Here is a 25,165-nt window from a genome sequence, read left to right as displayed (position 1 = left end):
AAAGAGTTCCATTTGAAAATTAAGTATAATAAGCGAAACACCAATAATGTAATTAATTGCCTCAGCCGACCATCGATCATGGCTCTAATCATTGTGCTCGACTCCTATGGGCATGAGACATCGTGGTTATTGCATCTTTACAAGAGAGGTCTAGAATTCAACAACATATACCAGACACTCCTCGAAGGGAAGAAAGTTCCAAATTTTCTCCTTCACAATGCACTGTTATCCCACTTGGGACACATCTGTGTTCCTTCAAGTAAGCGTGACAAGTTGATTTTTGAGGTGCACTATAGTTGAGTCAACGGAAATTTAAGAGTAGAGAAAAAAATGGCAGTATTACATAAGTATTTCTATTAGCTAAAACTTCATCAGGATGTTGGGAAGTACATTATATCTTGCACTGAATATGTCATTTCCTAACAAACCATCAAGAAGAAAGGCCTGTATACACCTCCACCTACTCCTAGATGGACTTGGGAATCTGTCTCAATGGATTATATGTCGGGCCTTCCTTCTACTAAGCATGAAAATGATTTCGTTTTCGTGATCATTGACAGATTCTCTAATATGAACATCATGGCAGCCTACAAGAAATGTATCATAGCAGAGGCCGCTGCTACGCTCTTCTTTGAGCAAGTGTGGGTACACTTTTGGATCCCATAGTCCATTATCTCATATCAGGACGATATATTCTTGAGTGAATTTTTGTCAAGTCTCTCATCGATGCTCGATACAAAATTTACTAAGTCCACAACTTTCCATCCCCAAATTGATGGCGAAATAGAGGTTGACAACATGATGATCATACACATTCCGTGCATTTACAACTCAAAGCATCCACGCACATGGGATCAAAGTCTCCCTTATGTATAACATAGCTACAACGGCGCTCTCCACAACTCAACATGCCCCAACCCTTTTGAGATAAGGCTAGGATTTCAACCATTATGCCCCATTGATGTGTCCATACCATTTGTAGCCACTTAGGTAGACTCGACTCATGTGCAGTCCAAAGCTTAAAGGCATGACAGCTTCATTGATCACATTCAATGCACCTGCCAATAGGTCCATGATATATTGGACAGATCCAATTCTAAGTACAAGCAGCGCCATGATTAGGATCGAGTGTCAGAGAAGTTCTAGGTCAACAACAAAGTTTCGCTACATTTGCAGAAGGAGCACCTTCTTGGACCCCAATGAAAGCTTTTTCCACTCCAATATAGGCTATACATAATCTCCAAGGCCATCGGTGACAATGCCTTGGACCTCAGCATCCCATCGTTTCGTGTTCTGAACCCAGTGTTAAATTTAGATCGCCTTCCACCACCTTTGTTGGTGTTGAGGTATAAAAGGTGTCTTTTTAACTCCTAATTATCTTCACATTAGTTTATCAATCCGGGCAAGATTTTCTATTTCAAGAGTGTACACAGTTTGTGGCGGCTATTTACTCAAGAGTAATGTTTCTAAATTGTAGTACAATGCTTTCAAATACAAGAGTAAATGGATGCTTTAAATAAAACTCACTTGCAATTAAAGGAAACTCAATGCTCTAAAACTAAATCATTTACTCGACAAAGTAACAACAATTATCAGTCAAGGATATAGTAGCAGTAACTCATTCCTTGTTTAACTAATGTAAACTAAATCAAGCATAAATAAGATCCTCAATCTGAGATCTTTGACAGTAATAGCCAATGTTCTTTACAGTTGTTGATCTCACACACAACACACTAAATAACCAAATTGGAAATGACAATGAATTAAATCAATAATGCTACTGCAACTTATTGAAATGAGATAATGATGCTAACTATAAGAATGCTAAAAGACAAAACTAAATGATTGTAGAAAGTAAATGAGGAGCAACACTTTGTAATAGAAATGAACAACAAAACTTATGTAACCGCAATGAATAGCAAAGCCAAGTTACTGAAATGAACAACGATGCTCTGTAAGTAAAATGAACAACACAACAATATACTTGCAAAAAGCAGTGATCTTGTTATGAGGGAAATGAACAACAACGCAATTCAATTACATCATATAAAACAGATCAGTTCATTAAGTCTAGAAATGCGAAACAGTAAAGCGATGCGACTACAATAGATAGAAATGAAACCAACCCATCACATGACAGAAATCGTAAAGGAATGATACAAGAACAATAAGTGTATCCACCAAGGCCGGGACCTTAGCCTCTAGTGAACACTCCTGGATTACACCAGTATAAAAGAAGGAATAACAACTGTATTATATATTAATCATATGCAAAATAGTTACAACCAGTTCGTGCTCTGTTTCAACAATGAGAGTCAATGATCAAAGTAAAAATACAAAAGTAGTTTTTGAATAATCTCCTCCTGTTCTTCACAATCGTTGTCCCTTTTATAATGGCTAGGCAGATAAAATAGGAACAACGGATAGAACAGTAACAGTGATCCCTCAAGATCAAGAGATCTTGAGAGATCTGCTCAATCTTCCATCTTCAGTTAACTCTTTGTCTTTTGCGTTGGTGATGTGATCTTCTTTGTCCTTATCCATAACTGCGCGCTCCATCCTTGGCTTGCTGCATGTACGCTACCTCCTGGTGAAGGAACAACAGTTACTCTACATTGTATTTTTCCTTCTCTCCGGTAGGGAACAATAGTTTTCCCATTTCATCTTTTTCCTACATGAGAAAACACAATAATTAGTTGAATTGTAATAATAAATAGTTCCCTAGTTTTTTTGCTATAATCCCTTGATATATGAATATCTTTAGAATATAAAGGGAATATAATTAAAGGAAAGGATGATGAAATAAATGGCAAATTGATAACTTTTCCATATCTCAACACACTCCCCTTCTTACCCTTCTTCATGCCCTCATGAAAACCATGTAGTTTGAGTGCAAAGTAGTCAAAGAATAGGCTAGAGAAGGGATGTCATGAGGTGGTCTAAAACCATGATTTTTAGCCAAAATTTCAAATATGGGCCCTGTTTGTGCTTCAATTAATTCGTATATGGCTTTATACCCTTCTACAATGTTAATGCCTAAATCTACCTCAGGCTGAGAAAGGGAGGTCTAGGGTAACATCAAACGACGCTTAACCTGGTAGCTAGCCCTACTAGGTCGGGAGAGGGCCCTCTCCTTGTCAATCTCAATGAAAATTTATCAAGAAAGGCTTGAGATGAGTAATATAAAAAACTAATTTTTATTCTAGGTATATGCTTAGAGGATTTTGATTGAGTTTTATGTTGGTTTGCTTGATCAAATGTGAAAGGCAGTTTTGGTCCAGGGAATGAACTTAGTCTTGCAGAGATTTCTGTGGGATGAGGTAGGAAAATGCTTTAGTGCTTTGAATTAAGTGAAATTGAGAGTCTAAAGACTGGTGAGGAGTTGGAGAGGGCATGGAAGTGTCATGAGTCCTCCTCAAACAGTAGAAAACATGTAAAACTAAACAAACCCTAAGGTAGAGCACTACAACATCAATGATTTCCACCTTTATACTTGATTCATTTAGTTACGATGAAAAGAGAGAGATAATGGCACACATAAACATATTATAACTTGAATTACAGAAGGAAAAACAATACTAAGTCACCTTGCCACAAGAATCCCACAAAATGTTGCAAACCCTGGTCTATTTCCTTGCCAAATTGCAGAGATGATGTACAATAATGCTTAAAAAATTCACAAGAGTCCAACCTTCACAAATGACTAAGAAAGTACAAGAAATAGGCAAAAAAACACCCATTCTAGCCTTTAGGGGTTGAATCCATGAGTGTAGGAGTGGTTTCAACCATATCTAAACTAGGAACACAAAAATAGTTAGTGGAACAACTTGCCTCTAAAACTTAGGAAACTGATTCATTCAACTCTAAGCCAACTACAACTGATGTATCTACCTTATCAAGTAAATTTTTATCATTTTTACATCATAGTACATCAATTTACATCATGTCACATCATGAATTTGACCATAAGAGAGGAAAAGTAAAACTAGAAGAAAACTAGGCAAAAAACTGAGTTTTTGAGCAAAATCGGCACTTTTTCATCCTGTGCGTAGCACCATTTTTTCTATGCTTAGTGCTTTTCACAAGCTTCGTTTGGAGGGCTTCCCGAGGTCCAAATCAGGTTTAGGATAGCGTTGTGGAAATCTTGGTAAGTCTACCTTCTAGGACAAGTGGAATTTTTGAATTTGGTGTCCATTTGCCCCTCCAAAAGTGCAATCTCCCAAGACTGCTTCCTGTGTGGCCAAAATGTGGCAGAGAGGGCATTTTCGAGATGTTTTTGGCCCTTTAGGTGACCAAAACTTGTCAAAATTTCCTAGTAATTTCTAGGAATGCATAATTTTTCATGAGGAATCCAAAAATGCAAAATTTTCCTCCAGAGGAGGTACCTATCAAAAGTGAGCGCTAGGTGGCGCTACGCACCTGTTAGAAAAACCTATTTTTTCCCTGAAAAAATTCAAAAATGCGAAAAATTTCATCAAATTTCTTCAATATTGACAAGAGACAATGACATTAACTAGTTCTCTGGACCAAGGAAGCTTCAGCCAAGATTCTAAGTTTGTCTTGCTCCTTTTTGACCTTTAATGCTCTCCTTAGCTTGGATTTTATGTACCTTATCCTTGTCTTGCAGATTTTGTTTCGGGCCAAATGATGATAAGCCATGTGCCGTAACATCCTTTTCTCTTTGTTATCTTTCTATAGCAGCTTCTCCAAGAGAATATTCACCTTCTCCAACACATATTCCCGATCATCGTCCTTTTGCTCGATGGGTGTCAACTTTCCCTTTGACCTCTTGGACTTTTGTCAGTTTTCTTTAATGACTTGCAGCTCGAGGAGTTCTTGTTTGTCGATAAACTGCTTGTTTTCTTTCTCAAGGAAGTTGATAATCCACTTATCCCTCTCAAGGTTAAGAGATAAGGCATGGGTGTCAGCTTCTTGTTCTTTGATGATCTCCTTGAGTCCTGAGCTTTGGGAGCCCAAATCAATATTCTCCTCCTGAATCAAAATAAAATCTCTCTCCTGACCTTCAGAAGGCCCTTCATCATACAATGGTTGCTTCTCTTTATCTTGTACCTGCTCTGCTGAAGAAGAAGGCAAAGCCCCTTTCATCCCGGGTGAAGATAGCATTTGCCTATTATCTGATGAAGGAAACAAGACCCCTTCCACCCCTAGTGGAGATAGTACTCCTTTTGCAGCTGTAAATAGCCTCCCTGTCCCCTTTTCATAAGTGATAAATACTGGCACACCTATAGTTTGAGTCTCATGAACCTCTGGTTGATTTGAAGGCCCTCCTTCCTCTTGAAATACTGATGGGGTCACTTGAGGGCTTTTGAAAACCTCATGTGAAATGAAAGTATCCCATGAAACATTCAACAAACTCAGTTGATGCAACACAACAATTTTGATCAATGAAAAATGATAAATGTTGTTGAACTGTTGATGAAGAGGTTTTCTTTGCACCAATGTAGCCATTTTCTCAATATTTCTGCATATGAAATATGGGAGGTTCATCATCCTCACTCTAGTGAAATGCATCAATAATCTAACATGATAAGCATATAAGTGAGAAAATCTCCCTTCATAGCTGAAGTATTTGATAATGATCTTGATGAGTGGAGCATAAGTGTCATGTACGTATCTGAAAGGGAAGGCCCTATTGATTTGCTTTTGATAACTAGCCTTGATATGAGGCTCATAATGCTCTTTGCCCACAAGCTATCCTTTGTTCCAATGTTCACCTACATTTGGAATACTTGTTGCTTCAGATATAGTTTCAGGCGTCAAAGTGAAGGAAATACCTACTAAGTTCACCTGGCCATTGTGAAGATGAAGGACAAATAGCCTAGAAAGTTCATGGTGGTATTTCACCCTCTCCACCATCTCACAAAACTGGTAGCAAGACTAATGTTTAAAGCATGTTACTGCAAGAGGGCAACCTAGTAACTCTGTAACTGTGGTGGGCTCTTCCCGGATGTGTTTTCCTCCCTTATGTAGTTTTCTTGGTGCATGAATCTCTTGGGAGGAATCACTCATAGTTTCCTCATCCCTCTCATAAGCTGAATCGGTTTCCATATTTGCCACTGTATGGTATAAAATGATGAGTATGAAGAGATTTTATTTCAAGAATTGGTGACCGCTATTTTCCTCTTTGGGATTTTATGATTTGGATTGATGAGTGGGATTTGATGAGTGGGACTTGATGTGTGCGACTGATGAGTGGAGGGCTTTAATGTTGGCTGTAGGGTTATTAGGGAGTGATAGGGTTTTGGGAATGAAAATTAGGGTTTGGGGAATAGTGGGAATTAGGTGTAGGACTTAGGGTTTGGGAAAATGGGAGTAAGATGAGTGTAAATGAGAGATGGAAAGGGAAAGAAAATTAAGGAAATGAAGTTAAGAGGAATGTGATATGGGAAAATTATGCAAAGGAGTAAACAAACAGCAAGAATGACAAAAACTACAAAACCCTAGACAGTTTTACAAGACAACTGTGCAGCAATTTAGGGTTTGAATTTTCACCTTTCAAAACACCATCAAGGATGACTACATCTCTTTTTATGGCAAATGGATTGGTTTACTTACTTGAAGGGATGGTATTTGCAAATTTTAGAGCCTTAGAAAGTCAATTGAATGAATTTTTGGCTTGGCAGGCTGGTGCGCCGTGCTTGTTCAAATTTCTTTGTAATGCCTATGCCTAGTGCACCGTGCCGGGTAGGTGGACTGCGCCAATGACCCAGTTCATCGCACCAAGAGAAATTTCGAAACTTGCTTCAATTTATCTCCTTTCACCTCAAAAAGTGATTTTCTCTTTGTTCTCTCTCACTTTTAGCACAAATGATGTCTTCATCACAAATGATCCCTTTATACACTTTCGAATTTAATTTTTCATTTAGAAAACCCACTTTCTAAATTTTTCCTTTTCACTTTGTTCTTTAAATCCCTGTTTTCCAGTTTGGCTCTCTTTTTGTCATTTGATGGACTAATGCTTGGATTTTCTTCTCTTTTGCAGGAGCTGGATTGCTGGAGTTTGGCAAGGTGACCCAAGGCTGTAGATGATGCTTTATTACATATGAAAACAATAAAATTACATGAAATTTGTACATTAAATGGTAAAACCCAGTTTTCGTAAAAACCCTTTATGGAGCAAATCATCAGTAGAATTTGTGATTTTAAGAAGTTGTTTGACATCCTCATGTGCTCGCTGACCACTTATTGAGATTTTGAAGATCATGGTGGGAAACCCTAGACCTAATGAGACTTGAAAACCCTAAAATGTCTTTTGCAAGTGTAATGATAAAAAATGACTGTAAATGACATGAATTTGTGAAAATAGGCCAGCAAGTAAAAGCCATGAGGGAAAATTTCATAATGAACCACTTTCATCAGTTGATCCATGACCTAATGGAATGCAAGTAATCAGATGAGACACCTAAAATTCATGCAAAAATATAATTTGATCACTGATGGAGGGATGAAGATACCGACACTAACATTGGCTCCAATGGGAATGGTAGCTCCTGGGAGGTGCCAAGAACTACAGATCTCTAGAAAGCGGACAGTGCCTCTTCCATTGGGCTACATGGAGTCAATAACTTCAGAAAACTAAAACCAATATCTTGACTCAATTACAAGACTGAAAACTGACTAAAATTGACTCAAACAACTGACACAAGACTCACTTAATTAAAACAAGTACTTACAAAGCTTTTTAATTGCAGCAGACCATCGAGATTTGAGGTCTTCAAATCATGATGATGACCACCTACCTACTGATGAAATATGTACAATCAGTGAAGTGGGCCTTCCAATGTAACCAATCCAGCAGATGGCTACTCATTGAAATTCTGCTCTCACTTTTGCCGAGCAGGTAGAATGATGTATATGTAGACAACTCACAATAACAACTGAAACCAAGGCTTATGGTAACAAACCAGGCAACATTCGTCTTCTCTAATGCTTGCAAAATAATGTCGAAGGGATCCTGAAAATCCTGAAGCACTAGCTTGTCTTGAGATCCAGCAGCAAAAATACAAGTACTCCCTTCTTTCTGATCTGGAAGAACAACTAGTTGCCGAGTGATAGGAAGGCATAGAGAGGTATAAGCTTCTGCTATTTGAGAGTTAGCTATAAAGTCCTCGAACATGAGAAATTCTAGCATATTCTCTCTCTCAGGCTCATATTCCTCATTTTCATGGTCTAGGAAATTCTTAAACAAAAAAAATCTTCAATATTATCAAACATGACAGCCTTATCATCTTCATGAAAGAAAATATTATCTGTTCGTTGATCTATAAATCTAATTTCAAGACTGTCATCATTCTCAAAAGAGGAAGAAGTTTCACCAACACTTTCTTGACCATGTGAACACTGCAGACCTGCGCTAGCTTGGGCTGTAACCTGACCTTTCAGGAGTTGATCTATTTCATCTTCAGACAGAGGAGATAAGACCTTTTGTTTTCGTTTGCTCAAGCAATTATTTTCTTCTTGAAATAACATTTCAAAACATGAAAAACCCGACTGACAGTACTCAATTCCCTGATCTTCTAAAATTTGAAAACATTGCTGATCATCTTCATAGGACATGGCAATCAAATTATCATTTACCACTGAGTTATTGAAAGAATATTTTTCACTTACTTGAACAAAGATCTCATCTTGTTTTTCATAAAATGACTTGATTACCTCCTCATGAACGCTTTGTGATAATGAAATGAGAACATTTGGTTCAATAACTTTGTCTTCTTCATTCCAGATGATCTCAAAAGCGGATCTCTCCTTCATGGGATTCAAAACAAGGTAGTCTTCATCATCATGATCTGAATCTAGATCTGAAATAGCTGACTTGACTTGATTACATTCTGAAATTGAAACTAGACTTTCCTTCATATTGTCTTCTTCTATTGAAAGATCTGAAACAAAACCTTCTCTTTCATCATTTTCCACCACACTAAGATCTTGATCTTGCTACAAATTTTCCTGAGCATCTTGATAAGTATCCCCTAAGTTCTCTTTATGCTGCTGAAATGGATTTACGTATAGAGCTTCCATGATCTCATCATCCATAAAGTTGTCATCTTCATAAATTCTCTCAAGACTTTCAATAAGATTATAAACATGTTTACAACAGTTCTGAACTAAATTTAATGATGGATAAGATTCTTTATACCTTTCAAAGAACATGGTATGAAAATCCTTTAAATAATATATACAAGCAGGCAGCAAAATTTCATACCAAGATCGGGCTTCACCTTCCAGAGTGGAAATGAATATCTGTTGGAAGTAATACTAAGAGTGGGGGGGCTGAATCAGTATTAGCAAGTTAACAAAACTTTTTCATTTCCATATTTAGATACATATATGCTACTTCAGCTAATGGAACCCGTGTGTATACCAAACTGTGTCTAATGCAACTAGCGTATATCCAGAATACTTATGATTCAATTAATCCATTAAATGTTGATCTTTAGTTAGTGCATCAGAACTTCTTTAACCATATGAATAGTAAGCAAGTGCAGTAAAACATAACAGATCATCACACACAAGAAGCACACATGAACACTATGATATAAGGTGGAAACCCAATGTGGGTGAAAACCACCTGCTGCAAGTCGTCTCTATCTTATTTTAATAAGAACCTTCATTTTACAATATTTCTGTACTGGTGCAGTCTTATACCAGTACAGAGGCTTCTACCTACAGAAGGCTACAACATTCTCTCGTTCTCTAGACTCTCCTGGAAGGGAGGTACAACCCCCTTGTCTCTTGTACTAGCCGATCCATTTACTAGTACGTAGGTGCAGGCCTATTGAAATGCTCCAACCTTTACTCATTTTCCAGCTGCTACTGGAAGGGAGCTACCACCCCCTTAGCTCTTGTACTAGTTGATGTACTAGTACGTAGGTGCCAACCTACAGAAGGCTACGACCTTCTCTTTCTTCCTCTAGGTACCACATTTCATACATTTTTAGACTGGATACTCACGGAACACAATATCATAATCTGAAGGCCACGTTTCATCCAATTTTCATACTGGACCAATCAATATCATTGAAGCACAAAATCAATCAATACTAGCATCATCAATCTCTGAATCACTGAAACACTGAAACCCTGTCAACAACACAGTCACCAGAACAAATAACAGACAACAGAACTCTGCAACAATAACCAGATCCAACTATAACTTCAAATATTATATAGTATAATGTATACGCTATTATGACAAACCAAATCCACGTACATAAGGGCTTTCACCAAAGCCAACCCACGTACAGATATACAAATATTTTCTCATAACTTTGCAGTTGTTCCAGACATCAGTCATACTCATAACATTTATAGAACATTACATGCGTCAGTATACAGTTCTTAGAATAAGAATGATCACACCGTATAGAGATTATTCATTCCAAGCCATTAGATCCCAACCTATCCATAGATCTTGTTCTCCAACAACCGCTTAGATTCCTCCTTAGCAAAGCATCATGAACCTGCATACTGGATCTCATACTTCATCAGATATTCAAGACTTTTTCCATGCTTTTGCCTAATGATCTTCTTCTCCTTTTATAGTCTTAGGCTTTTCTCAATACCACGGTCCAAAACCATAACAAATCAATACCATGGACCCAATACTTGAGATCAACACTTTGGACGAGATACCACGGTCCAAAACCACATGTTCAAATACCAAGGACTAAATACCATGGACCAAAATTAAGTTCTCCCACATGTATGCGCTTTCCCCTTGCATGAAAGTGTGTGTATACGCGTACGCATCTTTGGAACGTCTAACCCACGTGTATACGTGGCTTGGTCAAGGTGAACCTGCTTATATACTTTTCTCTCTTCATTCTTGTAGTCTGATCCTCAATTCCTTACTACTAACCTGCTGCACTATGATCTGTCATCTGTGTGATTTGCCATCAAGGACAACACTTGTCTCATAATGCCAACAATCTCCCCCTTTGGACTTGATGGCAAAGCTAACTTGTCATACTGAGAACTGTCATCTGATTCCTTGGAGCTATCTGGCATCGCATGCATTCAGTCACATCTGATATCTCTTCTATAGATTTATCTAGTTATAAATAAGTGAGATGTTCTTCTACGAGTGGGTTGCCATCAAGTACAACACATGCATCATAATGCCAACAATCTCCCCCCTTGGACTTGATGGCAACAAAACCAAATCACTTTCCCCCTTTTACATCAAGAGCAAAGGGCAGACCAAGATATTCTGTTTCCTTGATAAGCATTCCGCTGTCCATACTCCCCCTGAATACCTGTTGAAATATCTGAATGAGCTCCCCCTTTGTATATTCCAAGGTGTACGAATCTGACCATGCTCCCTCTGAGTACATGTTGAAGTCTCTACTCTGCTGAAGTGTGTTGTTCATGCCCCCCCTGACTGTAAGCAAGGTCTGAAAAAAGATGTTCTACAAGAAGAACATGACTTTATCATAAATGACCTTCCTATCACTAAGGACTCATACATACATCCATCTCCCAACCAAGTGGGATCTGACTCATCTACCCAACCAATTGGGGATACATGAAGGTTTACACATGATAACTCAAGAGTATAACATCATCCATCCCAGGCATAGTGGGGAGACCAACATAGGTCGTTACATGACCTTGATAATAAAAGAAATACACGACTGAAATATTTCATCATCCTTCCTATGCATAAAGGGGGTACAAATTACATCAGAAGAGATTTCATCAAATGAGTACAATAGATAGAGACACATTATTACATCATGATTCTTGATATGACTTTTACATCTAAATAAGACTATGATAGTCATCAACAACTATCATACGCAATTTATGATCTGCTCCATAAGCATCTGTCAACAACATCTAGACCAGCAATCATGTTCTCCCTTTGCACCTATTCCAAATGGTCTCTGTAATACCCATAACAGAATTTTCTCATCCCGAGTCTGGCCTATTGATTTCCAAAATATACGTGACTGTATCCACAGAAACATGCATATATACGCGAATGTCCCTCATAAAACTCAAGTACAACCACTTCCAGTTCAGCAACCTGTAAATGTCCTGTAACAAGGTATGTTTTCATATAGATATCAACTCATCATCATAAAATCATTCACATTATATCATTTGTGAAAAACACCATAGTCATCTCATCATCATCAAGATCTGCATGAACCAAGTATCATCACTTTGGGAACATCTGCATCAATCAACATATGTAAGTATCAACCTATCATCATATAGGTAAGAACTCATCATGATCATGTCTCCAACAATGCAACTTTGAGTAATCATTCATGTATCCAGCACTATGTATCTTGAGCTCAAGATCATTTGTCAAGACTTCTTTATATTATCAACAATCCTCATCCACATGAGCGCCAAGAACTATAGGAATCCTAGATCATAACTATATTATATGATCTTTATGCATATGATGACATCAACATATGAGTGACTCATCATCAAGTAATGAAGTTGCGTATCACCATGTAAGCACCATATATGTATCATCAGAGAATCAACCACAAATCTGATCTGAAAATCAACTATGTAACCTCAAGAATCATATGATATGGACAACTCATAACCATATCATAGCAAGATATACTATTCAGCCATATAAGCATCATCACCAAGGACTACTAACCATAATGCCAACAATGCATTATTAAAGGCATATGCTCCCCCTGAACCTGTGCCAGTTGTCAAATCTGATCATGCATATATCAGCAAGAAGTATCAAGGCATCATCATCAACAAGTTAGGATCAAAACACTTCTAAATATCTTACAAGTATCAAGAAATTTCTACACATCATCAGCAGATTGTAACCATTATCAAATAGAGCAAATAATGGACTGAATCATATCAGACCCTTTTTATCAACCTGTCCCTACTTCTTTTCTCAAATTGACATATACACGACTGTGCAGTGTATAACTCGCGTATATACGCGACTTCCCTTTATGAAACTTGCGTATGAGATTTAGGACACTGAAGTTTTACACTTTCAGCTCCCTCTGAGTTAGTTATGTCTGCGCTATGCTGTATCTTTCTAACTGTACTTCCTTCTTCTTCCATATCTTCAAGTGTGATGATGTTTTCCCCTTTTGTTATGGTGCCTGTACTTTGATCCTGCATTCTTTTGTTGTATGTCCAAGCTTGTTACATGTATAACATCTTACATGTTTCATATTCCTCCTGTAGCAATCAGTAGCTTTGTGACGAAACATATTGCAAGAAAAACAATATCCATTAAAGTACCTGGAACGTGATGGTCTTTCTGTGTGATGGTCTTGAACCATTCTTCTTCTGCATTTTGCTGCAACATGTCCAAGATTATGACATACATAACATTCAACATTATTCATCAGAGGAGTAAAAGATTTTCTTTGAAGAATTTCTTTCCTTGGTTGTTGACAGGATTGACCTCTCATCTCCTTGTTGAGCATTTTAGCTTTTGCATTAGAGTTCCTTGTCTTACTTTGCGAACTAGATTCACCTTCAATCGATTCATGAAAACCAACACTAGTTTTGACAGTAGGAGACCTTTGACTACTAAGAATATCATCCAAAATCTTAGTACTATCTTGAAATCGTAAGAGCTTATCCTTTTCTTCTAATTTATCTTTTAGAGTGTTTACCTCAGCATGAAAATGCTCTTCCTTTTCACGATACTGCTTCTTCATGTTCTCTTCAGCTTTCCTTCCTTTTTCCAATTGATGTCTTAATTCAAGAACTTCATTTTCTTGTTTTTCAAGAGCTTGGAGTAGTTCTTTATTCTGCTTATTTGATTCTTCAAGATCTTCCTTTAGCGAGAGGTTCGTAGCTTCAAGCCTTTCATAGTAACTGGATCTATCACTGAGTTTCTTGATTATTGTGCTCCTTTCATTTACTTCATCCTACAACTTTTGACATTGATCTTCCTTTTCGCTGAATAGCTTCCTTACCTTTTTACCTTCCTCTAGTTGAGCTTTTAGTCTAGTAGCTTCTTCTTTGAATGAATTTTCCCTTTTATTCAATAGATCTTGGTGGTCTCTAATTTTGTTTGTAATCCTTTTAAATACTGCCTCTATTCGATATCTTTCTTGCTCACCCATAAGAGAAAATTCAGTTGTTTCTCTATCGCTTTCATCGTCTTCAAATGGATAAATAGATGTATCACCAGAGGATAACAAATTCATACCTAATAGATCTTGTTCATCTTCATTCTGAAGTAATTCTGAATCTGATGTGCTTCTTCCACATATTCCCCAATCGATTCTCCCACTGTCATAGCTCTTCTTAGATGTCTTCTTCTTCTTAGGTGCTTTCTTCTTAAGCTTCTTTCCCATTGATCTACAGATCTCTTTCAAGCGATCAAGCTTCTACCAAAGGACCTGCTTTGATACCAATTGTTGGAAATAATACTGAGTGGGGGGGATGAATCAGTATTAGCAAGTCAATAAAACTTTTTCATTTCCATACTTACATACATATACGCTTCTTTAGTTAATGGAACCCGCGTGTATATGCAACTGTGTCTAATGCAACTAGCGTATATCCAGAATACTTATGATTTAGTTAATCCATTAAATGTTGATCTTTAGTTAGTGCATTAGAACTTCATTAACCATATGAACAGTAAGCAAGTGTAGTAAAACAGAACAGATCATCACACACAAGAAGCACACATGAAGACCATGATATAAGGTGGAAACCCAATGTGGGTGAAACCCACCTACTGCAAGTCGTCTCTATCTTATTTTAATAAGAAACTTCATTTTACAATATTTCTGTACTGGTGCAGTCTTACACCAGTACACAAGCTTCTACCTACATAAGGCTACAACCTTCTCTCGTCCTCCAGACTCTCCTGGAAGGGAGCTACAACCCCCTTGTCTCTTGTACTAGCCGATCCATTTACTATTATGTAGGTGCAGGCCTACTAAAATGCTCCAACCTTTACTCATTTTCCAGCTGCCACTGGAAGGGAGCTACCACCCCCTTAGCTCTTGTACTAGATGATATACTAGCACGTAGGTGCCAACCTATAGAAGTCTACGACCTTCTCTTTCTTCCTCCAGGTACTACATTTCATACATTTTCAGACTGGATACTCATGGAACACAATATCATAATCTGAAGGCCACGTTTCATCAAATTTTCATACTGGAAGCATCAATATCATTGAAGCACAAAATCAATCAATACTAGCATCATTAATCTCTAAATCACTGAAACACTGAAACCCTGTAAACAACACAATCACTAGAACATAGAACAGACAACAGAACTCTGCAACAATAAACAGATCACCCTATTACTTCAAATATTATCTAGTATAATGTATATGCTATTATGACAAACCAAATCCGCGTACATACGCGCTTTTACCAAAGCCAACCCGCGTATAGATCTACAAATATTTTCTCATAACTTTGCAGTTGTTCCAGACATCAGTCATACTCATAACATTTACAGAACATTACATGCATCATTATACAGATCTTAGAATAAGCATGATCCAACCATATAGAGATGATTCGTTGTAAGCCATTAAATCTTGTTCTCCAACAACCGCTTAGATTCCTCCTTAGCAAAGCATCATGAACCTGCATACTAGATCTCATACTTCATCAGATATTCAAGACTTTTTCCATGCTTTTGCCTAATGATCTTATTCTCCTTTTAGAGTATTAGGCTTTTCTCAATACCACGGTCCAAAACCATAACAAATCAATACCATGGACCCAATACTTGAGATCAACACTTTCGACGAGATACGACGATCCAAAAGCATAGGTTCAAATACCAAGGACTAAATACCACAGACCAAAATTAAGTTCTCCCACATGTGCGCGCTTTCTCCTTGCATGAAAGTGCGTGTATACGCATACGTGTCTTTGGAACGTCTAACCCACGTGTATACGCGGCTTGGTCAAGGTGAACCTATGTATATACTTTTCTCTCTTCATTCTTGTAGTCTGATCCTCAATTCCTTGCTACTGACCTGCAGCACTATGATCTGACATCTGTGTGATTTGCCATCAAGGACAAAATTTTCTCGTAATGCCAACAATCTCCCCCTTTGGACTTGATGGCAAAGCTAACTTGTCATACTAAGAACCGTCATCTGATTCCTTTCAGCTATCTGGAATCGCATGCATTTAGTCACATCTGATATCTCTTCTGTAGATTTATCTAGTTATAAATAATTGAGATGTTCTTCTACGAGTGGGTTGCCATCAAGTACAACACATGCATCATAATGCCAACAATCTCCCCCTTTGGACTTGATGGCAACAACACCAAATCACTCTCCCCCTTTGACATCAATGACAAAGGGTGGACCAAGATATTCTCTTTCCTTGATAAACATTCTGTTGTCCATACTCCCCCTGAGTACCTGCTCAAATCTCTGAATGAGCTCCCCCTTTGTATATGCCAAGGTGTATGAATCTGACCATGCTCCCTATGAGTACATGCTGAAGTCTCTGCTCTGCTGAAGTGTGTTGTTCATGCTCCCCCTGACTGTAAGTAAGGTCTACAAAAAGATGTTCTACGAGAAGAACATGACTTTATCATAAATGACCTTTCTATCACTAAGGACTCATACATACATCCATCTCCCAACCAAGTGGGGATACATCAAGGTTTACACATGATAACTCAAGAGTATAACATCATCCATCCCAGCCATAGTGGGGAGTCCAACATAGGCTGTTACATGAACTTGATAATAAAAGAAATACATGACTGAAATATTTCATCATTCTTCCTATGCATAAAGGGGGTACAAATTACATCAGAAGATATTTCATCAAATGAGTACAATAGATAGAGACACACTATTACATCATGAGTCTTGATATGACTTTTACATCTAAATAAGACTATGATAGTCATCAACAACTATCATACACAATGTATGATCTGCTCCATAAGCATCTTTCAACAACATCTAGACCAGCAATCATGTTCTCCCTCTGCACCTGTTGCAGATGGTCTCTGTCAGACCCATAACAAACTTTTCTCATCTTGAGTCTAGCCTACTAATTTCCAAATTATACGCGACTGTATCCACAGAAACATGCGTATATACGCAGATGTCACTCATAAAACTCTTGTACAACAACTTCCAGATCAGCAACCTGTAAATGTCCTGTAACAAGGTATGTTTGCATATAGATATCAACTCATCATCATAAAATCATTCACATTATATCATTTGTGAAAAACACCATAGTCATCTCATCATCATCAAGATCTGCATGAACCAAGTATCATCACTTTGGGGACATCTGCATCAATCAAGATATGTAAGTATCAACCTATCATCATATAGGTAAGAACTCATCATCATCATGTCTCCAATAATGAAACTTTGAGTAATCATTCATGTATCCAGCACTATGTATCTTGAGCTCAAGATCATTTGTCAAGACTTCTTTATATTATCAACAATCCTCATCCACATGAGCACCAAGAACTATAGGAATCCTACATCATAACTGTATTATATGATCTTTATGCATATGACGACAACAGCATATGAGTGACTCATCATCAAGTAATGAAGTTGTGTATCACCATGTAAGCACCATATATGCATCATCAGAGAATCAACCACAAATTTGATCTAAAAATCAACTATGTAACCCCAAGAATCATATGAGATGGACAACTCATAACCATATCATAGCAAGATATATCATTTAGCCATATAAGCATCATCACCAAGGACTACTAACCATAATGCTAAAAATGCATTATTAAAGGCATATGCTCCCCCTGAACCTTTGCCAGCTATTAGATTTGATCATGCATATATCATCAAGAAGCATCAAGGCATCATCATCAAAAACTTAGGATCAAAACACTTCTAAATATCTTACAAGTATCAAGACATTTCGACACATCATCAGCAAATTGTAACCATTATCAAACAGAGCAAATAATGGACTGAATCATATCAGACCCTTTTTCTGAACCTGTCCCTACTGCTTTTCTCAAACTGACATATACGCGACTGTGTAGTGTATAACTTGCGTATATACGCAACTTCCCTTTATGAAACTTGTGTATGAGATTAAGGACACTAAAGTTTTACACTTTCAGCTCCCTCTGAGCCAGTTATGTCTAGGCTATGTTGCATCTCTCTGACTGTACTTCCTTCTTCTTCCATATCTTCAAGTGTGATGATGTTTTCTCCTTTTGTTATGGTGCCCGTACTTTGATCCTGCATTCCTTTGCTATATGTCCGAGCTTGTTACATGCATAACATCTTACATGTTTCATATTCCTCCTGTAGCAGTCAGCAGCTTTGTGACCAAACATATTGCAAGAAAAACAATATCCATTAAAGTACCTGGAACGTGATGGTCTTTCTGTGTGATGGTCTTGAACCATTCTTCTTTTTCATTTGGCTGCAACATGTCCAAGATTATGACATACATAACATTCAACATTATTCATCGGAGGAGTAAAAGATTTTCTTTGGAGAATTTCTTTCCTTGGTTGTTGATGGGATTGACCTCACATCTCGTTGTTGAGCCTTTCAGATTTTACATTAGAGTTCCTTGTCTTCCTTTGCAAACTAGATTCACCTTCAATCGATTCATGAAAACAAAGACCAGTTTGGATAGAAGGAGACCTTTGACTACTAATAATATCATCCAAAATCTTAGTACTATCTTGAAATCGTAAGAGCTTATCCTTTTCTTCTAATTTATCTTTTAGAGTGTTTACCTCAGCCTGAAAATGCTCTTCCTTTTCACGATACTACTTCTTCATGTTCTCTTCAGCTTTCCTTCCTTCTTCCAGTTGATGTCTTAATTTAATAACTTTGTTTTCTTGTTTTTCAAGAGCTTGGAGTAGTTCTTTATTCTGCTTATTTGATTATTCAAGATCTTCCTTTAGCTAGAGGGTCGTAGCTTCAAGCCTTTCATAGTAACTGGAACTATCTCTGAATTTCTTGATTATTGTGCTCCTTTCATTTACTTCATCCTGCAACTTTTGACATTGATCATCCTTTTCCTTGAATAGCTTCCTTACCTTGTTACCTTCCTCTAGTTGAGCTTTTAGTTTAGTAGCTTTTTCTTTGAAGGCACATTCCCTTTTATTCAATAGATCTTGTTTGTCTCTAATTTTGTCTGTAAGCCTTTTAAATACTGCCTCTATTCGATATCTTTCTTGCTCACCCATAAGAGAAAATTCAGTTGTTTCACTATCGCTTTCATCGTCTTCAAATGGATAAATAGATGTATCACAAGAGGATAACAAATTCATACCTGATAGATCTTGTTCATCTTCATTCTGAAGTGATTCTGAATCTGATGTGCTTCTTCCACATATTCCCCAATCAATTCTCCGACTGTCATAGCTCTTCTGAGATGTCTTCTTCTTCTTAGGCATTTTCTTCTTAAGCTTCTTTCCCATTGATCTACGGATCTCCTTCAAGCGATCAAGCTTCTACCAAAGGACCTAATTTGATACCAATTGTTGGAAATAATAATGAGAGGGGGGGGGGTGAATCACTATTAACAAGTCAATAAAACTTTTTCATTTCCATACTTAGATACATATACGCTACTTCAGTTAAAGGAACTCGTGTGTATATGCAACTATGTCTAATGCAACTACCGTATATCCAGAATACTTATGATTTAGTTAATCCATTAAATGTTGATCTTTAGTTAGTACATCAAAACTTCATTAACCATATGAATAGTAAGAAAGTGCAGTAAAACAAAACAAATCATCACACACAAGAAGCACACATGAAGACCATGATATAAGGTGGAAACCCAATGTGGGTGAAAACCACCTACTGCAAGTTGTCTCTATCTTCATTTAATAAGAAACTTCATTTTACAATATTTTTGTACTGGTGCAGTCTTATACCATTACATAGGCTTCTACCTGCAGAAGGCTACAACCTTCTCTCGTTCTCCAGACTCTCTCGGGAAGGAGCTACAATCCCCTTGTCTCTTGTACTAGCCGATCCATTTACTAGTACGTAGGTGCAGGCCTACTGAAATGCTCCAACCTTTACTCGTTTTCCAGCTGCTATTGGAAGGGAGCTACCACCCCCTTAGCTCTTGTACTAGCTGATGTCCTAGTATGTAGGTGCTAACCTACATAAGGCTACGACCATCTCTTTCTTCCTCTAGGTACTACATTTCATACATTTTCAGACTGGATACTCATGGAACACAATATCATAATCTGAAGGCCATGTTTCATCCAACTTTCATACTGGACCCATCAATATCATTGAAGCACAAAATCAATCAATACTAGCATCATCAATCTTTGGATCACTGAAACACTGAAACCCTGTCAACAACACAGTCACCCGAACACAGAATAGACAACAGAACTCTGCAACATTAACTAGATCCGACTGTAACTTCAAATATTATCTAGTATAATGTATATTCTATTATGACAAACAAAACCCGCGTACATACACGCTTTCACCAAAGCCAACCCACGTATAGATCTGCAAATATTTTCTCATAACTTTGCAGCTCTTCTAGACATCAGTCATACTCATAACATTTGCAGAACAATACATGCGTCAGTATACAGATCTTAGAATAAGCATGATCAAACCCTATAGAGACGATTCATTCCAAGCCATTAGATCTCTATCTATCCTTAGATCTTGTTCTCCAACAACCGCTTAGATTCCTCCTTAGCAAAGCATCATGAACTTGCATACTGGATCTCATACTTCATCAGATATTCAAGACTTTTTCCATGCTTTTGCCTAATGATCTTCTTCTCCTTTTATAGTATTAGGCTTTTCTCAATACCACGGTCCAAAACCATAACAAATCAATACCATGGACCCAATACTTGAGATCAACACTTTCGACGAGATACGATGGTGCAAAAGCATAGGTTCAAATACCAAGGACTAAATACCACCGACCAAAATTAAGTTCTCCCACATGTACGCGCTTTCTCCTTGCATGAAAGTGTGTGTATAATCATACGCATCTTTGGAACATCTAACCCGCTTGTATATGCGGCTTGGTCAAGGTGAACCTGCGTATATACTTTTCTCTCTTCATTCTTGTAGTCTAATCCTCAATTCCTTGCTACTGACCTGCTGCACTATGATCTGAAATCTATGTGATTTGCCATCAAGGACAACACTTGTCTCATAATGCCAACAATATCCCCCTTTGGACTTGATGGCAAAGCTAACTTGTCATACTGAGAACTGCCATCTAATTCCTTTGAGCTGTCCGACATCGCATGCATTCAGTCACCTCTGATATCTCTTCTGTAGATTTATCTAGTTATAAATAAGTGAGATGTTCTTCTATGAGTGGGTTGCCATCAAGTACAACACATGCATCATAATGTCAACAATATCTTCATCAAGCAATCTTCAGGAAAATCAACCTTCAACTTGCGAATATGTATGTGAAATCTAACCAGATGTAAAACAACATCATCCCTATCATCATCTTTAAACATAGGAAAATTCCTTTGCCAATCTAACTTCAGAATTTTATTTGGAAAACCTGGAATCTGATCTCGGCTCATGGGAGCATACCTTTGATCTAGCGAAACCATTTTGATAACAATGAATTGACCAAGAAATCCTTCAGGCTACTGATTCTTGAAGAGTAGAGTCGCCATTAAAAATTCTGAAGCTTTAGATTTTTCGACACTGGAGTTGCTAGGTGAATGATTTCAGCCTTTCGGTGTCTGATCATTGTCCACCATCAACAATCAGATCTAACTTGATACATGTACTGGGGCAATTTGCAAGTCATATGTTCAGTTCATAAACTAAACCGGAGATTGACTGAAGCAGCATTCATCTACTTATGCACTCGCAAAGCAAGAGCAGTTCGAAGGCTACTTGGCTAACTTCAGGCTCCGTCTGTAGTTTATAAAGCAAAGAAATTTAACGAGCAAACAAACATTTTTCCCCAGTATGGGGACCACTGTGTTAGTGCCTAAATCTACCTCAGGCTGAGAAAGGCAGGTCTAGGGTGACATCAAACCACGCTTAACCTGGTAGCTAGCCCTACCAAGTCGGGACAGGACTCTCTCCTTGTCAATCTCAATGAAAATTTATCAAGAAAGGCTTGAGATCACTGATATAAAAAACTAATTTTAGGCTAGGTATATGCTCAGAGGAGTTTGATTGAGTTTTATGTTGGTTTGCTAGATCAAATGTGAAAGGCAGTTTTGGTCCGGGGAATGAACTTAGTCTTGCAGAGATTTCTGAGGGGCGAGGTAGGAAAATGATTTAGTACTTTGAATTAAGTGAAATGAAGAGTCTTAAGACTGGTGAGGAGTTGCAGAGGGCATGGAAGTATCATGAGACCTCTTCAAATAGTAGAAAACATGTAAAACTAAACAAACCCTAAGGTAGAGCACTGCAACATCAATGATTTCCACCTTTATACTTGATTCATTTAGTTAAGCTAAAAAGGGAGAGATAATGGCACACATAAACATATGATAACTTGAATTACAAAAGGAGAAACAATACTAAGTCACCTTGCCACAAGAATCCCACAAAATGCTGCAAACCCTAGTCTATTCCCTTGCCAAACTGCAGAGATGATGTACAATAATGCTCAAAGCATTCACAAGAGTCGAACCTTGAAAAATGACTAAGAAAGTACAAGATATAGGGAAAAAACCACCCATGCTAGCCTTTAGGGGTCAAATCCATGAGTCTAGGAGTGCTTTCAACCATATCTAAACTACGAACACAAAAATAGGCAGTCGAACAGCTTGCCTCTAAAACTTAGGAAACTTATTCAATCAACTCTAAACCACCTACAACTGATGTATCTACCTTATCAAGTCAATTTTTATCATTTTTACATCATAGTACATCAATTTGCATCATGTCACATCATGAATTTGAGCATAAGAGAGAAAAAGTAAAACTAGAAGAAAACTAGGTGAAAAACAGAGTTTTTGAGCAAAATTGGCACTTTTTCATCCTATGCGTAGCGCCATTTTTTCTATGCTTAGTTCTTTTTCCGAGCTTCTTTTGGAGGTCTTCACGAGGTCCAAATTAGGTGTAGAATAGCTTGCTGGAAAGCCTGGTGAGTCGGCCTTCTAGGACAAGTGGAATTTTTGAATTTGGTGTCCATTTGCCCCTCCAAAAGTGCAATCTCCCAAGACTGCTTCCTGTGTGGCCAAAGTGTGGGTAGAGAGGGCATTTTCGAGATGTTTTTGGCCCTTTAGGTGACCCAAAACTTGTCAAAGTTTCCTAGTAATTTCTAGGCATGCATAATTTTTCATGAGGAATCCAAAAATGCAAAGTTTTCCTCCTGGGGAGGTCCCTATCAAAAGTGAGCGCTAGGTAGCGCTACGCACCTGTCAGAAAAACCTATTTTTCCCTGAAAAATTCAAAAATGCCAAAAATTTCCCGAAATTTCTTCAATATTGGTAAGAGACAATGTCATTAACTACTTTTCTGGACCAAGGAAGATTCAGCCAAGATTCTAAGTTTGTCTTGCTCCTTTTTGACCTTTAATGCTCTCCTTAGCTTGGCTTTTAGCTACCTTATCCTTGTCTTGCAGATTTTGTTTCGGGCCAAATAATGATAAGCCATGTGCCACAACATCTTTTTCTCTTTGTTAGCTTTCTCTAGCAGCTTCTCCAAGTGAATATTCACCTTCTCCAACACATATTCCCGGTCATCGTCCTTTTGCTCGATGGGTGTCAACTTGCCCTTTGCCCTCTTGGACATTTTCCAGTTTTCTTTAATGACTTGCAGATCCAGGAGTTCTTGTTTGTCAGTAAGCTATTTGTTTCCTTTCTCAAGGAAGTTGATAATCCACTTAGCCCTCTCAAGGTTAAGAGATAAGGCATGGGTGTCAGCTTCTTGTTCTTTGATGATCTCCTTGAGTCCTGAGCTTTGGGAGCCCAAATCAATATCCTCCTCCTGAATCAAAATAAAATCTCTCTCCTAACCTTCAGAAGGCCCTTCATCATACAATGGTTTCTTCTCTTTATCTTTTACCTGCTCTGCTGAAGAAGAAGGCAAAGCCCCTTTCACCCCGGGTGAAGATAGTATTTGCCTGTTGTCTGATGAAGGAAACGAGACCCCTTCCACCCCTGGTGGAGATAGTAGTCCTTTTGCAGCTGCAAATAGCCTCCTTGTCCCCTTTTCATAAGTGATAAATACTGGCACACCTGTAGTTTGAGTCTCATGAAACTCTGGTTGATTTGAAGACCCTTCTTCCCCTTGAAATACTGATGGGGTCACTTGAGGGCTTTTTAAAACCTCATGTGAAATGAAAGTATCCCATGAAACATTCAACAAACTCAGCTGATGCAACACAACAATTTTGATCAATGAAAAATGATAAATGTTGTTGAACTGTTGATGAAGAAGTTTTCTTTGCACCAATGTAGCCATTTTCTCAATATTTCTACGTATGAAATAGGGGAGGTTCATCATCCTCACTCTAGTGAAATGCATCAATAATCTAACATGATAAGTGTATAAGAAAGAAAATCTCCCTTCACAGCTGAAGTATTTGATAATGAGCTTGATGAGTGGAGCATATGTGTCCTGTAGGTATCTAAAAGGGAAGACCGTATTGATTTGCTTTTGATAACTAACCTTGATATAAGGCTCATAATGCTCTTTGCCCACAAGATGTCCTTTGTTCCACTGTTCACCTACATTTGGAATACCTATAGCTTCAGCTATAGTTTCAGGTGTCAAAGTGAAGGAAATACCTGCTAAGTTCACCTGGACATTGTGAAGATGAAGGAAAAATAGCCTAGCAAGTTCATGGTGGTATTTCAGCCTCTCCACCATCTCACAAAACTAGTAGCAAGACTGATGTTTAAAGCATTTTACTACAAGAGGGCAAGCTAGTACCTTTATAAGTGTGGTGGGCTCCTCTCGGATGTGTTTTCCTCCCTTATCTTGTTTTGTTGATGCACGAATCTCTTGGGAGGAATCACTCACAGTTTCCTCATCCCTTTCATAAGTTGAATCTGTTTCCACATTTTCCATTGTATGGTATAAAATGATGAATATGAAGAGATTTTATTTCAATAATAGGTGAGTACTGTTTTCTTCTTTGGGATTTGATGAGTGGGACTGATGAGTGGGATTTGATGAGTGGGACTTGATGAGTGGAACTGAAGAGTGGAAGCTTTTGATGTTTGC

At 37.9% G+C, this 25,165-nt stretch overlaps 1 pseudogene; it reads right to left on the bottom strand.

The window, feature by feature from the left end:
• Positions 1-23,728, bottom strand: part of LOC149195005 (putative receptor-like protein kinase At1g80870) — an 89,647-nt pseudogene extending 65,919 nt beyond the window's left edge.
• Positions 23,729-25,165: the final 1,437 nt, after the last annotated feature.

The sequence above is a fragment of the Pinus tabuliformis genome, chromosome 2_2 (genome assembly GCF_031772625.1).
Source record: "Pinus tabuliformis cultivar Carrire ecotype Pingquan chromosome 2_2, CPIR1, whole genome shotgun sequence".
In the NCBI taxonomy this organism is placed as follows: domain Eukaryota; kingdom Viridiplantae; phylum Streptophyta; class Pinopsida; order Pinales; family Pinaceae; genus Pinus; species Pinus tabuliformis.
The sequence above is the reverse complement of the archived record's forward strand: the minus strand, read 5'-3'. Positions and strand labels throughout refer to the sequence as shown.